The sequence below is a fragment of the Mixophyes fleayi genome, chromosome 9 (assembly GCF_038048845.1).
Source record: "Mixophyes fleayi isolate aMixFle1 chromosome 9, aMixFle1.hap1, whole genome shotgun sequence".
NCBI lineage: Eukaryota > Metazoa > Chordata > Amphibia > Anura > Limnodynastidae > Mixophyes > Mixophyes fleayi.
Window position 1 is genome coordinate 48,213,793 of NC_134410.1, and position 17,333 is coordinate 48,231,125.

The 17,333-nt window shown below is 41.2% G+C and overlaps 2 long non-coding RNA genes across 2 annotated transcripts in view; both read left to right on the top strand.

The window, feature by feature from the left end:
- Positions 1-17,333, top strand: part of LOC142101589 (uncharacterized) — a 63,011-nt gene that overhangs the window by 5,170 nt on the left and 40,508 nt on the right. The window lies entirely within an intron of this gene.
- On the top strand, positions 5,954-13,358 carry LOC142101588 (uncharacterized). Its single transcript, XR_012679059.1, has 3 exons — positions 5,954-6,030; positions 6,665-6,701; positions 13,228-13,358. It is a non-coding gene; the product is annotated as an uncharacterized LOC142101588 (long non-coding RNA).

Sequence of the window (17,333 nt, forward strand, 5' to 3'; positions counted from 1 at the left end):
CAGTACCAACACTCTGTCCCTGACGAAGCCAGACCGGCGAAACGCGTAGGAACAGACACTACTGCACGATACACGCTACTATCTGCCCGTTTCCTCTGCAAATACGGAGAACATTTATACCTTGGAACTCCTAACCGCAGAGTGTGCAAGCGTGGGATAGACGACGCGGCCGTGTCTCTACAACAGCATCCAGAACTATACAGCCGGAGAGCCCTGCGGGGATACTACGGATCAGCACTGTGGATAAGATCACATGATCGGGTAAGCGATCCTTTCCCCTTTCAAATTATGAACACTGTATAGAAGTCTCAAGTGCGCTTTAAAGTGATAACTCGGTTTGAGTATACAGAAGCCTTCACTGTGCTATTGGAAAACCCTCTTAATATTGGCATTAAGCTCTGGAACCAGAGATACTGTACACTAGAGGATCTTGGTCCTATATATAGCCAAAGGCAACACTGTCAATACTGGAATATCATCTGCCTCGAGAACTTCAGACATTATTCGTGGATTATCATTGTATACTGAATCAATGGACTTTGTTTACAAATGATTCAATTCACCATGAACTGTAACTTTACGATCTATGTACATACATGCTATTAGCATAATATGTTTACTGTAATCATTTATGACACTATTGGTTGTTGTGTTATCAGTGCACTGATTTGGAATTGTTGTTTAAATATACTATAATTTAAACCAATTAGTGTCTATACACAATCATTTTGGCGCCTTTGGAAAAATCCTTATCTCAGTACCAACACTCTGCCCGCTACCTAGCAGCAATGGCCAGTGGGATAGGCCAGGGGGAACCATCCACCCTGAACCCTGATCTAAAGGAAGAGGTCAGGGGTACCAGCCCAGGTGCCCAGCAAGGGGGTACAGTAGCAGCAAAAGCTACCCAGCAGGAAGCGACTCTAGGCGCCGGTGAAGGAGCCTAGTGGTGGAAGTAGCATGCCCCACCTACTGTGAATAGAGGGGTGCAATTGGGACACAGATAGGAGACGGTGCCAAGGCAAGCCCAGCCAGTGCCCAGTAAACACGGATAGGGAGGCATAGGAGGTCCATCCTGTCACAAGTACAGTTTCTCCTGGACAAACCATGTTACAAAGCAAGGGGTGCAAATTAGTTTATTATTTTGCAAATAAGTTAAATACTGGCTGTTTTTTCATGTAGCACACAAATACTTGATAGCTTTATTTTTATACTGGAATTTAAAGTTTATCCAGGACATGCCCTACCCCAACTATAAATCTGTCCCCACATTTTAAATTTACCTCCCCTCCAATGCAACATGTTTTTGCCAAGGTGCAAGGTTACTCCTTTTTTTGCTTTACTTTCCCTAAGGAATCAGGCCCTTAATGTATAAGAATACAGAGTACAATACGATAGCTGCCAAAATTCTAAATTTTTGTCGATTTATCCCTGAGAGAGTCGCTGGTTTATACTATTGACCAATGATTGTTGTACACCCTGAGTTTATATTCAGGGTTCAGTTCTAATGCCGTATACAGTATAAATAAGTATGTATTTAAGATGGGCATTTAAATGATAATACCATGTTATTATATGTTATCATTTTGTTCAGTGTCATATTGGCTAGGTGCACATTTCTATTTGCATACACTGTTTATGTACATATGTTCATCTCAAGATACGACCAACTCCTAGTAACATTAGCACCAGATGTCAGGCACACAAGTGTCTATACTTATGACCGACATTAGCGTAGAAAAAGCGTAGAGAAGTAGAATGACTGTGTTAGTAGGAAATACAATATCGCATTACTCTATTTCTTCTTGATGCTGCAATTCACGTTCTCAGACCCACTTCTCTTGGACAAACCATGTTACAAAGCAAAGGGTGCAAATTAGTTTATTATTATTATTATTATTACCATTTATTTATTTAGCGCCACTAATTCTGCAGCGCTGTACAGAGAACTCGCTCACATCAGTCCCTGCCCTATTGGGCCTTACAGTCTAAATTCCCTAACACCCACACACAGACAGACACACACACACATACACACACACAGACAGACAGACTAGGGTCAATTTGTTAGCACCCAATTAACCTACCAGTATTTTTTGGAGTGTGGAAGGAAACCGGAGCACCTGGAGGAAACCCACGCAAACAGGGGGAGAACATACAAAATCCTCACAGATAAGGCCATGGTCAGGAATTGAACTCATACAATTTTATCATGTGTTATCATTATGTCCAGTGTCATATTGGCTAGGTGCACACTACTATCTGCATACACTGTTTATGTACATATGTTCATCTCAAGATGCGACCAACTCCTAGTAACATTAGCACCAGATGTCAGGCACACAAGTGTCTATACTTATGACCGACATTAGCGTAGAAAAAGCATAGAGAAGTAGAATAACTGTGTTAGTAGGAAATACAATATCGCATTACCCTATTTCTTCTTGATGCTGCAATTCACGTTGTCTGGCCCACAGTTCTGTGACGTCTCACGTCCTTGCATAGCAGGGTGGGGCCTGAATGATGTGAATTGTCCGTATACGTAGTATATTTTGCATGAAATAGTACTACGCATAAACACAAATGGACATATTACACAACTTGGCTGAGCCATTTCACTGCTTATTGGCAGTTGTCAGGATGGCTTGAACAGTTTCAGCGGTGGTTACAACAGACATTTCCAGTAAAGCATCACAATTCTCCCACAACCCTACGTCTGGCTAAACAGTAGTTCCCTCAGTACTATCCGGCCACTAGCTGGCATTGGTGGGCCTGCCCAGAAATTCAAACAGTGTTTTTATCTTCCATACTAGCACTACAAACGAGTAACAACACAACAAACCAATTAATACACCAATGTGGTACACCTGTGTGTGTGTGTGCTAAACAAGTACCCAGAGGGAATTTAACCCTGTCCTGGAGACTAGCCGGGTTTTCATCTGTTTCCCTATAGGAGAGGTGTGGCAAATAAGCCTCTTTGCCACAGTTTGCATATACATTAATTGTTACTTTCAGTCCACCTTGTTAATGAACTAGATCATTTCTGTTTGACTGGGTAAATAATTAGATTGATTGGAATGACCATTACTACACATGGTGTAGCAATGCCCATCTCTCCTTTCCCATTGATTACAGTGCTGCAGTTGTTACAAACCCAATGCAGCTAAACAGCACTAACAACTATAAGTTACCATATATGTGATGTGACTTCTGTACGTTCTAACATTCTGTACTTTCTGTTTGTAGCGATGTGGAAGAACGTGTAACCTCTGTAAGTTATTTATCAGCAAAACACATGAAAATAGTGAAATGTATTTCATGTCTTTAAATATTTATGTTTGTTCTCTACTTACCCATTTTTCTTTAACTTTCAGAATGATATCAGCATTGAAGTAATAGGCATGTGGTTATGTACTAATGTGGTATGCTGCTGTTACACTAACATTAATAAATCAGTTTTGGTTTATACGTGGCTATTAACTTATTCTAAACATTTTGTTTTTCAGAGGACAGCCAAGAGGCCGGGTAATTACATTATTGCATCTTAAAAATTTAACATTTCATGTCTAGAAAACTTACAACACACTACATGAATTAATTATATTATTTATTTACCATTATCTTTATATAGTGCTTAGATATTATGCAGTGTTTTACAGAGATGATTTAATCATTCAGATCAGTCCCGCCCCAGTGGAGCTTACAATCTATCTATCTAATTTCCTACCACAAATACATACACACACAGAGGTCTTGTGGATGGGGTGCTGGCACCTCAGAGGGGGGAGCGACTTGTCATTGCCGCGCCTCTGACCCCTGTAGCGCTCACACCCCTGCACCCACTATATCTCTTCCACTGTTTTCAAAGTCAGCGTCAACTATGCAACAAAACATAGATCTTTGGAGCTTTCTTATAAATGATATGATGCTCTCATGGCTGGAGTTACCTGTTTGATCTATCCACAAACAATTTTTGACAAGATCTTACCCCCTCCCCCCAATTGTTCTGATTTTATCGGGACAGTCCCAAAATTCTGAAAATCAGGCCTTGGTGAGCGCTCCCTAAATCAGAAGGCACTACTAATAAACTGAAAGTGCTGCAATATTTGCAATCTAATAACCACTTCAATACAATAGAGGTCAGCACAATGCTTAGCACAGGTGTCTCACTGAACTGGGGACAGGAGTTTAATTCTAATCAGAGCACTATATGTGTGGAGTTTGTATGTTCTCCTCATGTTTCCGTGGGAGTCCTTTGTGTGCTCCTCTTTCCTCCCTCAGTCCAAAATATACTGGTAGGTTAATTAGCTTTGGACAAAATGGTGTGTTTATGTGGTAGAAAGTTTACTCTATAAGCTCCACTTGGGAGAGACTAGTGTGAGTGAGGAAACATTCTCGGTAAAGAGCTGTTTAACATGTCCACACATTATTCTGTAGATAAGAAATAATAATAATTACCAGCCAATCATTTAGAGAGTAAAGCTCACTGCAGCTGATTAAATTGCATTAAAACCAACTATCCTGTCTGACATATTAATTATGAAATTATGTAATCAGATAATTAATTCCTAGCAAGCACATAGCAAAATTGCACAAAAAGTTGCACAAAATAATAATTGTCCCTGATAATCAGAATATAAAGTTCCTCTTTCATGTGCTGTACATTATACATCGTGGGAAGAGTATATTCTACAAAGCGCCTATGTGGCCACTATTTCTACTTCATCAACTATTAACATTCAAACACATACACAATACACTTACACACAGAAGCGCCTTTTCTTCTGAGTGAGAATACTGCAGTTCCATAAGAACCTTACAAATTGGTGTAAAAGCAAAACCCTGCCTTCATGTATCAACATATGTGTTTTGTTTGCTTGCAGACGACCAATATTCCGGACCAACAGAATTTTTACTCTCTTGCTAAGAGTGCTGGAGTAAGTAACTCTTACCAGGATAGTCTTTTCTGCCTTAGCATCCATCAAACTATTATATGCTTTCATGTGTAATAATAATAATAAAGGCTTTTCAGTTGTGAAGTCTTCTTTAAACACATCCATAGGCAGCATTGTTATCACTGCAAGTTAACAATGCAACGTTTACTATGCCTTGAAAAATACAGTATAGAAAACATGAGAACGAGCAAAACGTTTCATTTATAAGGCAAAGTATATTGTTTATTCTTACATTTGTTCAGTAAATCAGGTAGTTAACACCCCCCCGAAATAATTTGGTATGTATACTTGAGCTAGAGGCCCCATACATTAGAAAATGTATGTGTGTTACCCTACATGTGAGCACATGGTGAAAGCTACTTTGATATTCCTCTCCATCTTCATGGGGGCGGTTTTTGTCCCCACTTAAATAGTATAAGGTCTATGGTGTTTAATAAATGTGTAATTAGTATATTGTTTGTGTACTTTTGCTAATGTCTGGTACTCATTGAGGTCTGCAGGTTATTATTGAATGCTTGGCCATTAGTGGAAGTAGCTGTTTCTGTAATAAAATGTAGTATTTCAAGGTGAACCTATGAAGCCCATGGCTGATACCCGATGGGGTACTGTTGTCTTTACCAATAGTAGTTCTTGACTTGTAATAGGTCCAAATAACATGTGGGCTTGGACTGGACTACGAGCTGGAAGTTTCAGAGCTGCTAGATAGTTGGTTATGTCTGAGGGTGTTAAGGGGTCGTGGATAGCCATATACAGTAATCTCTTGTTAGGGCTTGCACACTGTCCACCATGGCCTGATTATTCAATAGGCTGATCAGGGGGCGCTGGGACCTGGGGGGGGCGTAAAGCCGGCAGCATGTAAGATCTTTTTTAACTTTTTTTTTTTTCGTTTTTACTATTGATTCCCCCTGCACACAGAGCACCCCTCCCCTCTCCTACACACGGTCCCTCTCTCCCGTCTCCTCCCCTCCCCTCCCCTCCCTCCTCACTGGCAGTTGGGCGTGATGTCATCATCACGTGCCGACTGTGTCAGTGATTAGCTGCAGAACAAAGAGCTGACTGCTGGAGAAAGAGAGGACAGGTAAGTAAATGTCTGTTTATGCAGAAAAGGGAGACAGAGTATGTGTTTATGCAGAAAGGGCGGACAGAGTGTGTGTTTATGCAGAATGGGGGGACAGAGTGTGTGTTTATGCAGAATGGGGGGACAGAGTGTGTGTTTATGCAGAAAGGGGGGACAGAGTGTGTGTTTATGCAGAATGGGGGGACAGAGTGTGTGTTTATGCAGAATGGGGGGACAGAGTGTGTGTTTATGCAGAAAGGGAGGACAGAGTATTTTAAGGGGGACAGAGTGTGTGTTTATGCAGAATGAGGGGACAGATTGTGTGTTTATGCAGGAAGGGGGGACAGAGTGTGTGTTTATGCAGAAAGGGGGGACAGAGTGTGTGTTTATGCAGAAAGGGGGGATAAAGCGTGTGTTTATGCAGAAAGGGGGGCAGAGTGTATTTTGAGGGCTACAGCGTGCAGAAAGGTGGACAGAGTATGTGTTTTGAAGGGGGACAGTGTGCAGGGGAGTCATGAATTGGCTGCTATGCAGTACATTTACACAGAAAAGTGCCTTTTCTGCAGAGTGATAACTGTGCAGTCTATAGAAAAGTTTCTAAATGGTGCAAAACAAAATCGTCCTTCATGTATCAACATATGTGTTTTGTTTACAGATACCTAAGACGACTGTCGCGGTCCATCCGCTGTGAAGTAAGTAATTACTAGGAAATGTTCCTTTCTGCCCTACAACCAATCAATTTAGGATCATCTTTTTTCTATTGTTTTGAGACTTTCAGAGAAACAAAAATAATGTATGCTTTCATGTACAGTAATAATAAATGCTTTTCAGTGGTGGATGTGGAGATAGATGAGAAAAAGGTGGAAGCAATGAATGTTAAGGAGCAGCAGGATGAGGAAGTTCCTCTTGTGGTTCCCTTTTACCATTAGTAAGCTGCAGTTACTGTTTGCTCCTACTGGTGTAACTCAGCCACCAGACACCCACCAACAGCACACTAGTTACAGTAGATTAATCGCTGCCACCACCAGGTTCCATCACCATCACCTGTAACCACTCATATCTGGGGTTGTGTAGAGCTATTGCAGCATCTTCTTGTTGGTGACTGTGGCTGTTTCCTCCTGACCGCTTCCTTTGGATCAGGACTGTAGGATAGCAGGATTAGAGAGTCAGCTCTTATCTGTAGGTCACAGTATTACAGAAGATAATAGGCATTATGCAGGAATTTGTAGGAAGAATAGGTTTTATTGCTCATAGATAGTCCTTACAGGGACTATTACATATCCCAATGTGGTAGGGAATGTCATCCAGATAAGCTACCATGCATTGTCCAAGGAAATCATGTAGAATCTCATTAATAAGATCTTGAAAGACAGCAGGCGCATTACACAGGCATGTCCAAATACTCATAATGGCCAGATTGAGTGTTGAACCCCGTTTTCCACTCATCGCCTTCTCTGATGCGTATGAGGTTGTAAGCGCCCCAAAGGTCAATCTTGGTATAAATAGTAGAGATGCTCACTGACCCCCATGTTTTGGTTTTGGTTTTGGATCTGGATTACCGTTTGGTTTTGCAAAACCGCCATTGCGTGTTTTGGTTTTGGTTTTGTTTTGCTATTTTGTTGGAAAAACAATGTTTTTGGGCGTAAAATAACCAAATTTAGTGCTCCACCTGTTTCTTGGATAAGTAATGTAATTGTAAAGCTAATAAATTATCAAAAAAAAACCAGTTTAATTCCTGGTAGGTAGGCCTTCATTAATTCTACACACAAACCAGATTGTCTTCCTCTCCATCTATGCATATTGGCAATGCAGCCATAGTGTTTGGGTGTATATTACACTCTACACTTATAGTTAAATATCTAAAGAAATGGACCAAGGCAGTTTGGTTTCTGTCTCTATAGCCCCCCCGCCCTCCAATTGTAGTTGAATAGAAAAAAAGCAGCCTGGGTAGACTGAACAATATAAAAAATAAATGGACCAAGGTAGTTTGGTGGCTGTCTATGAAACCCCCCGCCCTCCTCTTGTAGTTGAATAGAAGAAAAGCAGCCTGGATAGACTGAACAATATAAAAAATAAATGGACCAAGGTAGTTTGGGGGCTGTCTATGACCCCCCCCCCCCCCGACCTCCACTTGTAGTTGAATAGAAAAAAGCAGCCTGCATAGACTGTAGAATTAGAATATTAAAAGAAATGGACATAGGCAGTTTGGTATCTGTCTGCACCAGACCCCCCTCCCCATCCACTTGTATTAAAATAGAAAAGAAGCAGCCTGCATAGACTGTAGAATTAGAATATTAAAAGAAATGGACAAAGGCAGTTCGGTATCTGTCTGCATCAGACCCCCCCCCCATCCACTTGTAATAAAATAGAAAAGAAGCAGCTTGCATAGACTGTAGAATTAGAATATTAAAAGAAATGGACAAAGGCAGTTTGGTATCCGTCTGCATCCTAATCATCCACATCATCATTAGCGCCCTCGTCGCCTACACAAATCTCCCCCTCATCCTCTTTTAATTCCAAAGTGGCATCCTCAATTTGTGTATCACCGGCTAAACTCGGGCTGTTCAGGCACAAATCAGCAGAACTGCTGAAAGGGCCCTTCTTTATGGGTACATTATCAGAATGCTCATGATTAGACATCCCACTGTTGGATGGACTCTCCACAGGGATTGGACTTAGTGTTTTCTTGCAGCTCGGCTTTCACACGTAACAGTAGTTGTGCACCACTTTTGGAATTCAAATTACTTGGTCTTGCAAATTCTATAGACAAGCCTGCTTGTCTTCCTCTTCATTAATGACTCTTAGAAATTGGGCACTCGTCTTTGGGTGTATATTACACCCAAACCTTATGAGTGCAAATTAGTAAAAATACAGTTTAATCCCTGATAGGCCCTCCACCATCCTTTGCATGTTAATAGTAGGATTGGTTGGAGGTCACACATTTTTAAAAAAAATCTTTCAAACCAGCCCAGATGTTAAACTGTTGTGCTCTGTCCCCTGCGTCATCCCTGCTTGTGTTTGGAAAGTGCATATTGGTGCCAGAACCCCACCTGCCACTGGAGCCACACTGCTGCAGGACTAACACAATCAACCGCATCCTCATCGTCGGATACCCAAATCTCCCCCACATCCTCTTCTAAAGACAAAGTGTCATCCTCACTTGGTGTATCACCAAGTGAGGATGGACTGGTATGACAATGGCCTTTTTCTTGTCACGTGCCAGAACTGCTGCCACTGGTGCAGGACTGACACAAACAACCTCATCCCCATCAACATCCTCATTAGCGCCCTCGACACCTCCACAAATCTCCCCCTCATCCTCTTCTATTTCCAAAGTGGCATCCTCAATTTGTGTATCACCGGCTACACTCGGGCTGTTCAGGCACAAATCAGCAGAACTGCTGAAAGGGCCCTTCTTTATGGGTACATTATCAGAATGCTCACGATTAGACATCCCACTGTTGGATGGACTCTCCACAGGGATTCTTGTCATTTCTGATTCAGAGCAAACATTATCCTCTAATGCCTTACTATTATCTTGCAGCTTGGCTTTGACGCGTAACAGTAGTTGTGCACCACTTGTAGGCTCGGTAACATTTTTGGATCTGCCACTAATAGAGAAAGGCGAAGGCCTCATTCTCTTTTTGCCACTGTGTGTGTAGAATGGCATGTTGGCCATTTTTTTTTTATCGGCACTTAACTTTTCCTCAGTTACACTTTTTTTTCGCTTCAACACGGTATATTATTTTTTTTGGTGTGAGTTTTTTTTCCTGATTTAAAAAGACGGTGTACTTTGACATCGCCTTTCCCGGATGACGTACTAGGAACACTACCATCAGGACTGTTGACAGAACCTGGTTGCTGATTCTGCTCATATGTGGACTGCTTTGAGTCCATTCTGAGCCCAAAGCACTTGTAGTGCTACAAATTGTTTTAGATACTGCTGCCAAATAGGACTTTTTTGACAGGCAGAAAAATGTATTCAAAAGAATGGGGGACACCCCAAAAGCAATTGGGAGTGCTAAATATATTTTTTTGACACTGCTGCCAAATAGGGCTTTTTTGACAGGCAGAAAAATGTATTCAAACGAATGGGGGACACCCCAAAAGCAATTGGGAGTGCTAAATATATTTTTTTTTACACTGCTGCCAAATAGGACTTTTTTGACAGGCAGAAAAGTGTATTCAAAAGAATGGAGGACACCCCAACAGCACTTGGAGTGGCAGAAACTGAACAAAAAAAAACCTCCTCTCTTCTCCTCTTACTGCTGTAACAACTGGTATTAAGATTACAATGGTATTGAATACAAACAATAATGTGTCCAATTACTGCACTGTCCCTGCGCTGATATAGCCAGTGGGACCTAACCCTGCTTTTTCCCTCTGTCAAATGGCGATGGATTGCTGTGGAGGCTGGTATTTATGCTTTTCAAATCTCGCTCTGAAAAACGAATACTTCACAATGACGTTTTGCCTCGATTTCAAATCCGAACGGGCGGGAGAGTACCGCCCATCTCTAATAAATGGTAGCATCCCTCAGCTGGTCGAACAGGACTGATATGAGTGGAAGCGGGTATGTATTTTTAATGGTGATCTTGTTCAAGTCGCAGAAATCAATGCACGGGCGGAGACTACCATATTTTTTTGACACGAAGAAACACTCTGCTCCCACTGGAGATTTTGAAGGTCTAATAAACCCTTTCAATAAATTTTCCTCCACGTAATCCTGCATTGCCTTAGTCTTAGGGCCAGAAAGGGAGTATAACCTTCCTTTTGGGCAATTTGGGTCCTGGTACTAGATCAATGGCGCAATCAAGGTCACGGTGTGGAGGCAGTAAATCGGCCACTTTCTTGGAAAACACATCTTGGAATTCACAGTAAGCAGGAGGAAGTTGTTCCGATAGAGGCTCCAGAAACCGGAGAGACAAGGTCAGACAATTTTGAAAGCAATGGGTACTCCAGCGAACATTTTCTCCTAGATGTCAATCGATAACTGGGTTATGGAAGTGGAGCCAGGGATGACCCAGGATTAGGGGAACAGAAGGGCAATTAATGAGATAGAGAGACAGGGTTTCGGAATGAAGAGACCACACTGTAAGTTGTAATGACGGGGTCGTGGAGGAAATCCTGCTTCCGGGTAGAGGACCTCCATCCAGACCGCAGACAGTGATTGCCGAGTTGATTTTCATGTGATGGATTCCAAGAGACCTGGCAAAGCCGATATCCAAGAAATTCCCTGCGGCACCACTATCAGCGAAACGCACGTCGGCGTGCGCCTCGCTATGTTAGAATAAGATCTCATGCTATCCTTATAATTTGTTGTGATACAATATAATCCAATTACCAGAGAGGCATGATACCGCTCTATAGTGATGCAGAGGGACACTGATACTGCTCTATAGGGACATATTATATGAAAATCATATTAGCAGGGGGCAGCGGGATTTAGATTACCCGACGTCTGAGCGTTTACTAGCCATGATATTTACATGCCAATTGCTAGCACCGGACAAGTGATAACAAAGGATATCTAACCCTCCTTAAGCTATAATGATAATCGGATCTATAGAGACGTATTGAATTGTAAATCCTATTGGCCAAGGGATAATAAGAAAAAAGAATCTGTTCACCTGATGCTAGAATGTTGATTAAGCTATGGCGTGTACATAATTAAATCTAGCATCGGATTAGTGACACAGGAATTCAATTTCCCTAGGCTACAATAACTTTGAGATTGCTGTATAAATAGTAACAGTCTATATCTAATCAATAACACTAAACCTACACAATTTTTTGAGGATAATCAGTTATTGTATCAATCAATCTGATATAAGTCTTAAATGACTGACTAATATTACCATGATGATAAGAATGGAGAAATAAATTATAATCCTATTACTAGAGGAACATCATTCCTATTGTATAGAGACACTCTGAACTGAAAACCTTATGAATAAAGAGACAACTATAATAGAAACTTATATCACCTAAAACCAGAGAGTTAATTAGGTCTGATATTTATCCAGTGATAATCAGCACTATACAAGTGGTAAAGAGAAACTTAGTTCTCTCTAGACTTAGGGGGGTATTCAATTGTTAGCGTTAACGGGAAAAAACGAGCGCTCAAAAAATATTACCGTTTATACGGTAATATTGCGCTCGAAAAGCGTTAATACGGTAGTTTACTCGCGGAATTTCAGCTCGCTGCTCAGGGGGCTGCGAGCTGAAATTTTGCGAGTAATTACCGTATTAACGCTAAGATTTTTTGAGCGCTCGTTTTTTCCCGTTAACGCTAACAATTGAATACTCCCCTAAATGTCTTGATTGCTAAGTAACAACTCATACTGAATAAACGATATTAACCAACATTATCCTTTAAGGAGAACTTGTTACATAAAAAAATTTAATATAAGTTCCATCAACTGATTCCTCATAATAGGTATACTAGTATGTCATAAGTATTATTGATTATGATAAGAATGGAGAAATAAGTTCCATCAATGATTAACAGCATTAATATTAACCTTGTCATCCAGCAATCTGAATTTATTTACTGATATTCTGGTTAATTTTGGATTTATATTACATGAGTATCAATAATGAATGATATTTAATTTTAATATACAATAATAACATAACATAGCGAGGCTTGGCACCAAATGCCATTTCATTAAGATCTTTATTTTAATCTTTATTTTCATTACTTGTTTTCTTCTTTTCTTCTTTTATTATTTCGCTGCCTACGACATTTAGGTTATGATGGGAATACTATATTTTAAATGAAATCAATAAAAGGTATATTTTAATGAATTATATTATTACTGAGTGCCCTTGTTAAGCATGTTCTTCTTCAATATACGTGTTTCTAAACTTCATATTTTACATGTAGAGGTGCACCAATCCAGCTATATGACACCATTATAATAAGTGATATAAATATCAGTCTGGATAAGTAATGTATAAATAATAATTAGGAAACAATAAAAAAAGAATACTTAGTGTGGTGGTATATAACCTTCTTTATTGAAATATACCCCCTAGTATAGTCATTTTTAATAACTCATTAACCCATCCCAAATCTCCCCTTTTCTTCAAGTTTCCATGTTCTGGCTGAAAAAGCACAACATTCTGTTATTTTCTTATTGGAGTTAGGTTACACAGAGAGGGAGCATGTGTACCAATTGCAGTTTCTGATCTGTGTTTTATTTTCTCTTATAGACCTGACAAGACAAGATTCAGAGAAAAATGGCTGAAGGATATAATTGAAAGCAAGATTATAATGATGGACAGTGTGACATTTTACTTACCTTTGTACCACTCTCAGTAAAGAGGAAATTTAAAATGCCAAAGTATAATTTGTCTTTTTTTTTTTTTTTTTTTTTAAAGAAAGGACATTATAAAATCCTAAAGAAAAGAATGTGATACACTGCAAAACTATGAATAGCCAATATATGATAAATCGATCAATTATTCTTAGGTATTTGCTGAAAGCAGATAATTATCTTTTATCATATTGCGATAATTAAATACAGAAGGATACACCAGACTTTGTGTAACCACACTACTGCGCGGTGCAGAGAGCCCAGACGCGGCTCTCTGCACCTGCGTGGTAGTGTATTTTTTTATTTTCAACAGGTGAGGAAGAGTTCAGGTTCCTTTAATCCAGCCGCGGCCACCCAGAGCAGCATGAAGAAAGGACGCCGGAGCTTTGCACAGGTAAGTAAGTACGCTCCCAAGCCAGCCTGTCATTTATTTTTATTTTTTTACAGATCAATGAGCAGAGAATAATGAGGGACATGAAAGAGGGAAATTGTGACAAGGATGAAAGAGGGATAAGGGGCAAAGGCAGCATGGCAGAGAGTAAAAGGGGGGCCAGGTCAGCATGGCAGAGTGTGAAGGGGGGCCAGGTCAGCATGGCAGAGTGTGAAGGGGGGCCAGGTCAGCATGGCAGAGTGTGAAGGGAGGCCAGGTCAGCATGGCAGAGTGTGAAGGGAAGCCAGGTCAGCATGGCAGAGTGTGAAGGGAAGCCAGGTCAGCATGGCAGAGTGTGAAGGGAAGCCAGGTCAGCATGGCAGAGAGTAAAAGGGGGGCCAGGTCAGCATGGCAGAGTGTGAAGGGGGGCCAGGTCAGCATGGCAGAGTGTGAAGGGGGGCCAGGTCAGCATGGCAGAGTGTGAATGGGGGCCAGGTCAGCATGGCAGAGTGTGAATGGGGGGCCAGGTCAGCATGGCAGAGTGTGAATGGGGGGCCAGGTCAGCATGGCAGAGTGTGAAGGGGGTCAGGTCAGCATGGCAGAGTGTGAAGGGGGGCCAGGTCAGCATGGCAGAGTGTGAAGGGGGGTCCAAGCAGCATGTCACAGGGTGATGTAGAGGGGCCAGGAGAAGGGGGGAACAAAAGCAGCATGGCACAGGGTGATGAAGGGGGAAGAAAAAGCAGCATGGCACAGGGTAATGAAGGGGGGCCAGGAGAAGGGAGGGCCAAAGCAGCATGGCAGAGTGTGAAGGGGGGCCAAAGCAGTATGGCACAGGGTGATGAAGGGGGGCCAGGAGAAGGAGGGAGCAAAAGCAGCATGGTGGGCGCAGTGTGATCATAAGGAGGCACAGCATGGTGATTAAGGGGCACAGTAATGTGTGTGTGATGGCACAGTGGACTTGTGGCAATGTAATGTGTGTGTGGTAGGTGGTGGCTAAATAATGGGTGCAATTTTGTTTGTAGGGTGAAGGTGGGGCAATTTAATTTTATAGTCGGGACTATTAATTTAAGATGGGGTGGTTTGGGGGCTATTAATTGAATGTGGGGCTGAGTTTGAGGAGCAAGAGGTCTATTTATTAAATGTGAATATGAATTATATAATGGTAGTGACGGTTGCAGGAAATAGGTATATTTATTATACGTAAAAGCGATTAATTTATTGCATGGGCTGTCTGGAGGGAGGAAAACAGGTTTATTAAATGGGAATACTATTACTTTAATGTTGGGGCTGGAGGAAGGCCTAAGTATTAATTGTGGGTCCTATTGATTTAACGCCGGGGCTGGTTGGAATTTTCAAAATGTACCCCCAACATTCCAGGATCCAGACAAGCCGCAACTAAAGAAACCAGCAGCTACAGGTGGTAAAAGTGACAAGAAGAGGTAGAACAGTCTGTCAAATGTTCTGCATCTAGTGCAGGCTTGACTAAACTGTGGCACTCCAGGTGTTGTGAAACTACAAGTCCCAGCATACCCTTCCAGCAATAAGCTACTATATATTGGCAAAGCATGCTGGGACTTGTAGTTTCACAACACCTGGAGTGCCTTAGGTTAGCCAATTCTGGACTAGTGGGACAATCCTGATTTTTGGTGACTGTTCTGCCCAATCTAAGGGGCAGGTCAAGACTGTGTACTCTTTATACACACACTGCATTCATTATATACTACACTATGGTGCTAACTGTCCTTCGTGGGCTGACCAATCCCCCCTCTAGTGTCTGGTCTCGCCCCTATGATGGCTGGCCACACCCCCTCTTGTGGGCCCCTAGCGTTGCAGTCCCCCGGTGGGCCCTTCATGCCCCAGTCCGACACTGGTGATATGCATAGACCAATATACTCAACATGTGTTTTGCACAGCTGTAATTTGTCTTTGGATACCTTATGACCATTTTCTGCTAGAAAAATAAGTAGGTCCAACGTGTCATGTTCAGGTACTTCAGCATTTGGGGAACATAAGAACAGATTGTCTACATATTGAATTAGTGTAGAGCCGAACTTAGGGATAAAGTTTTGCAATTGGCGAAGTAGGACTTGACTAAACAGCGACGGACTTTTGCAATAGCCTTGTAGAAAGCGTGTCCATGTGTACTGTTGACCTTTATATGTAAAGGTAAAAAGGTATTGGCTAGCTGGATGTATTGGTATCCTAAAAAATGCAGAACAAAGATAAAATTAATGAAAAATAGCTGACCTGTGGTGGGATTTGAGTCAAAATGGTGGCTGGATTAGAGACTATTGGAACAGATGGTATGACAACATTATTAACTGCTCTTAGATCTTCAACGAAGCGCCAAGCGGTCCTCCCCACCTTCTTTACTGGAAAAATAGGCGTGTTAACAGGGCTGGAGGTGGGAATAATAATCCCTTGTTGTAACAGGTCGACCATAACTGGCTGAATACCCTGCTCTGCATCTGGCCTTAAAGGGTATTGCAATATATGGGGTAGATGCTTTGAAGTGTCAATCTTAATTTCAATGGGGTTGTCGAAGTCAAATAATTGAATGAAGCAAACCAAATTGATTATTATTGTTTTACCATGCAATTGTGATTAATATGCCACGTGTTATGATGCAATTGCACAAATTCATAACACACATTTACATTCGCACTTACACTTGTAAATAATACAAATTTATTAAGGTTACAATCCACATTTATTTATTAGGAAAATGTATTAGATTGCTTATTTATGCATAGATAATACTATAGTAAAGGTATTTATGGTTCAGGTGTTTTAAAAGGTAAAGAGTTTGGTCTCATATTAAAGTATATTTCACCAGCATTAACCCGATTTGAACAGAGTAGTGATTGCATCTAGCGGTCACAAGATATAAGCAATATGAGATTAATACTCAAAAGTACTTTGTGTATGGGTCAGTTTGAACTGGTTATTCTGGGGGAAAACGTAGACAATAGTTGGGGAAAGTTGCCCCTCACCCTTTGAAAGTATCAAATGAACTGACCTATGACCAGCAGGCATCTGGAATATCATTAAGCCTGGACCAATGAAGACCTCACTAAGTGTTATCTGTATACATAGTAACATCAGTGTTTTTTCTATAGGGCAGGTGAGCTTAACCCCAATATAGCTATATTGTGCACAAAATTCTCCTTTATGTTTATGCTGACACAGTGATTTTTAAATTCTGTTTGTTTCTGAGCGCCAGACAACATTTTTCTTTTATTTGCACTTGCACATTGGTCCTATTTGTCCTTAACTGCCGTTTCAAATGATTTTATACACTTGTACACATTTCATTAATTTAAAGAAGCGCCCTTTTTTCCTTTCACTATTTTCTAGTTTTTTGGGAGTTGACCACTCCCTACAAAGGTGCTGCAGGCTTTATAAGCTGGAGGTTCAGGGGAAGGTTTTAAATGGAACACCCTGAATGTAAGTTTGTATCACTAGCTTAGGGACTCACCTACAGGAGATTCCTTGACGTCCGGCAGGTGAGCTTAACCCCAATATAGCTATATTGTGCACAAAATTCTCCTTTATGTTTATGCTGACACAGTGATTTTTAAATTCTGTTTGTTTCTGAGCGCCGGACAACATTTTTCTTTTTTCTATACTGA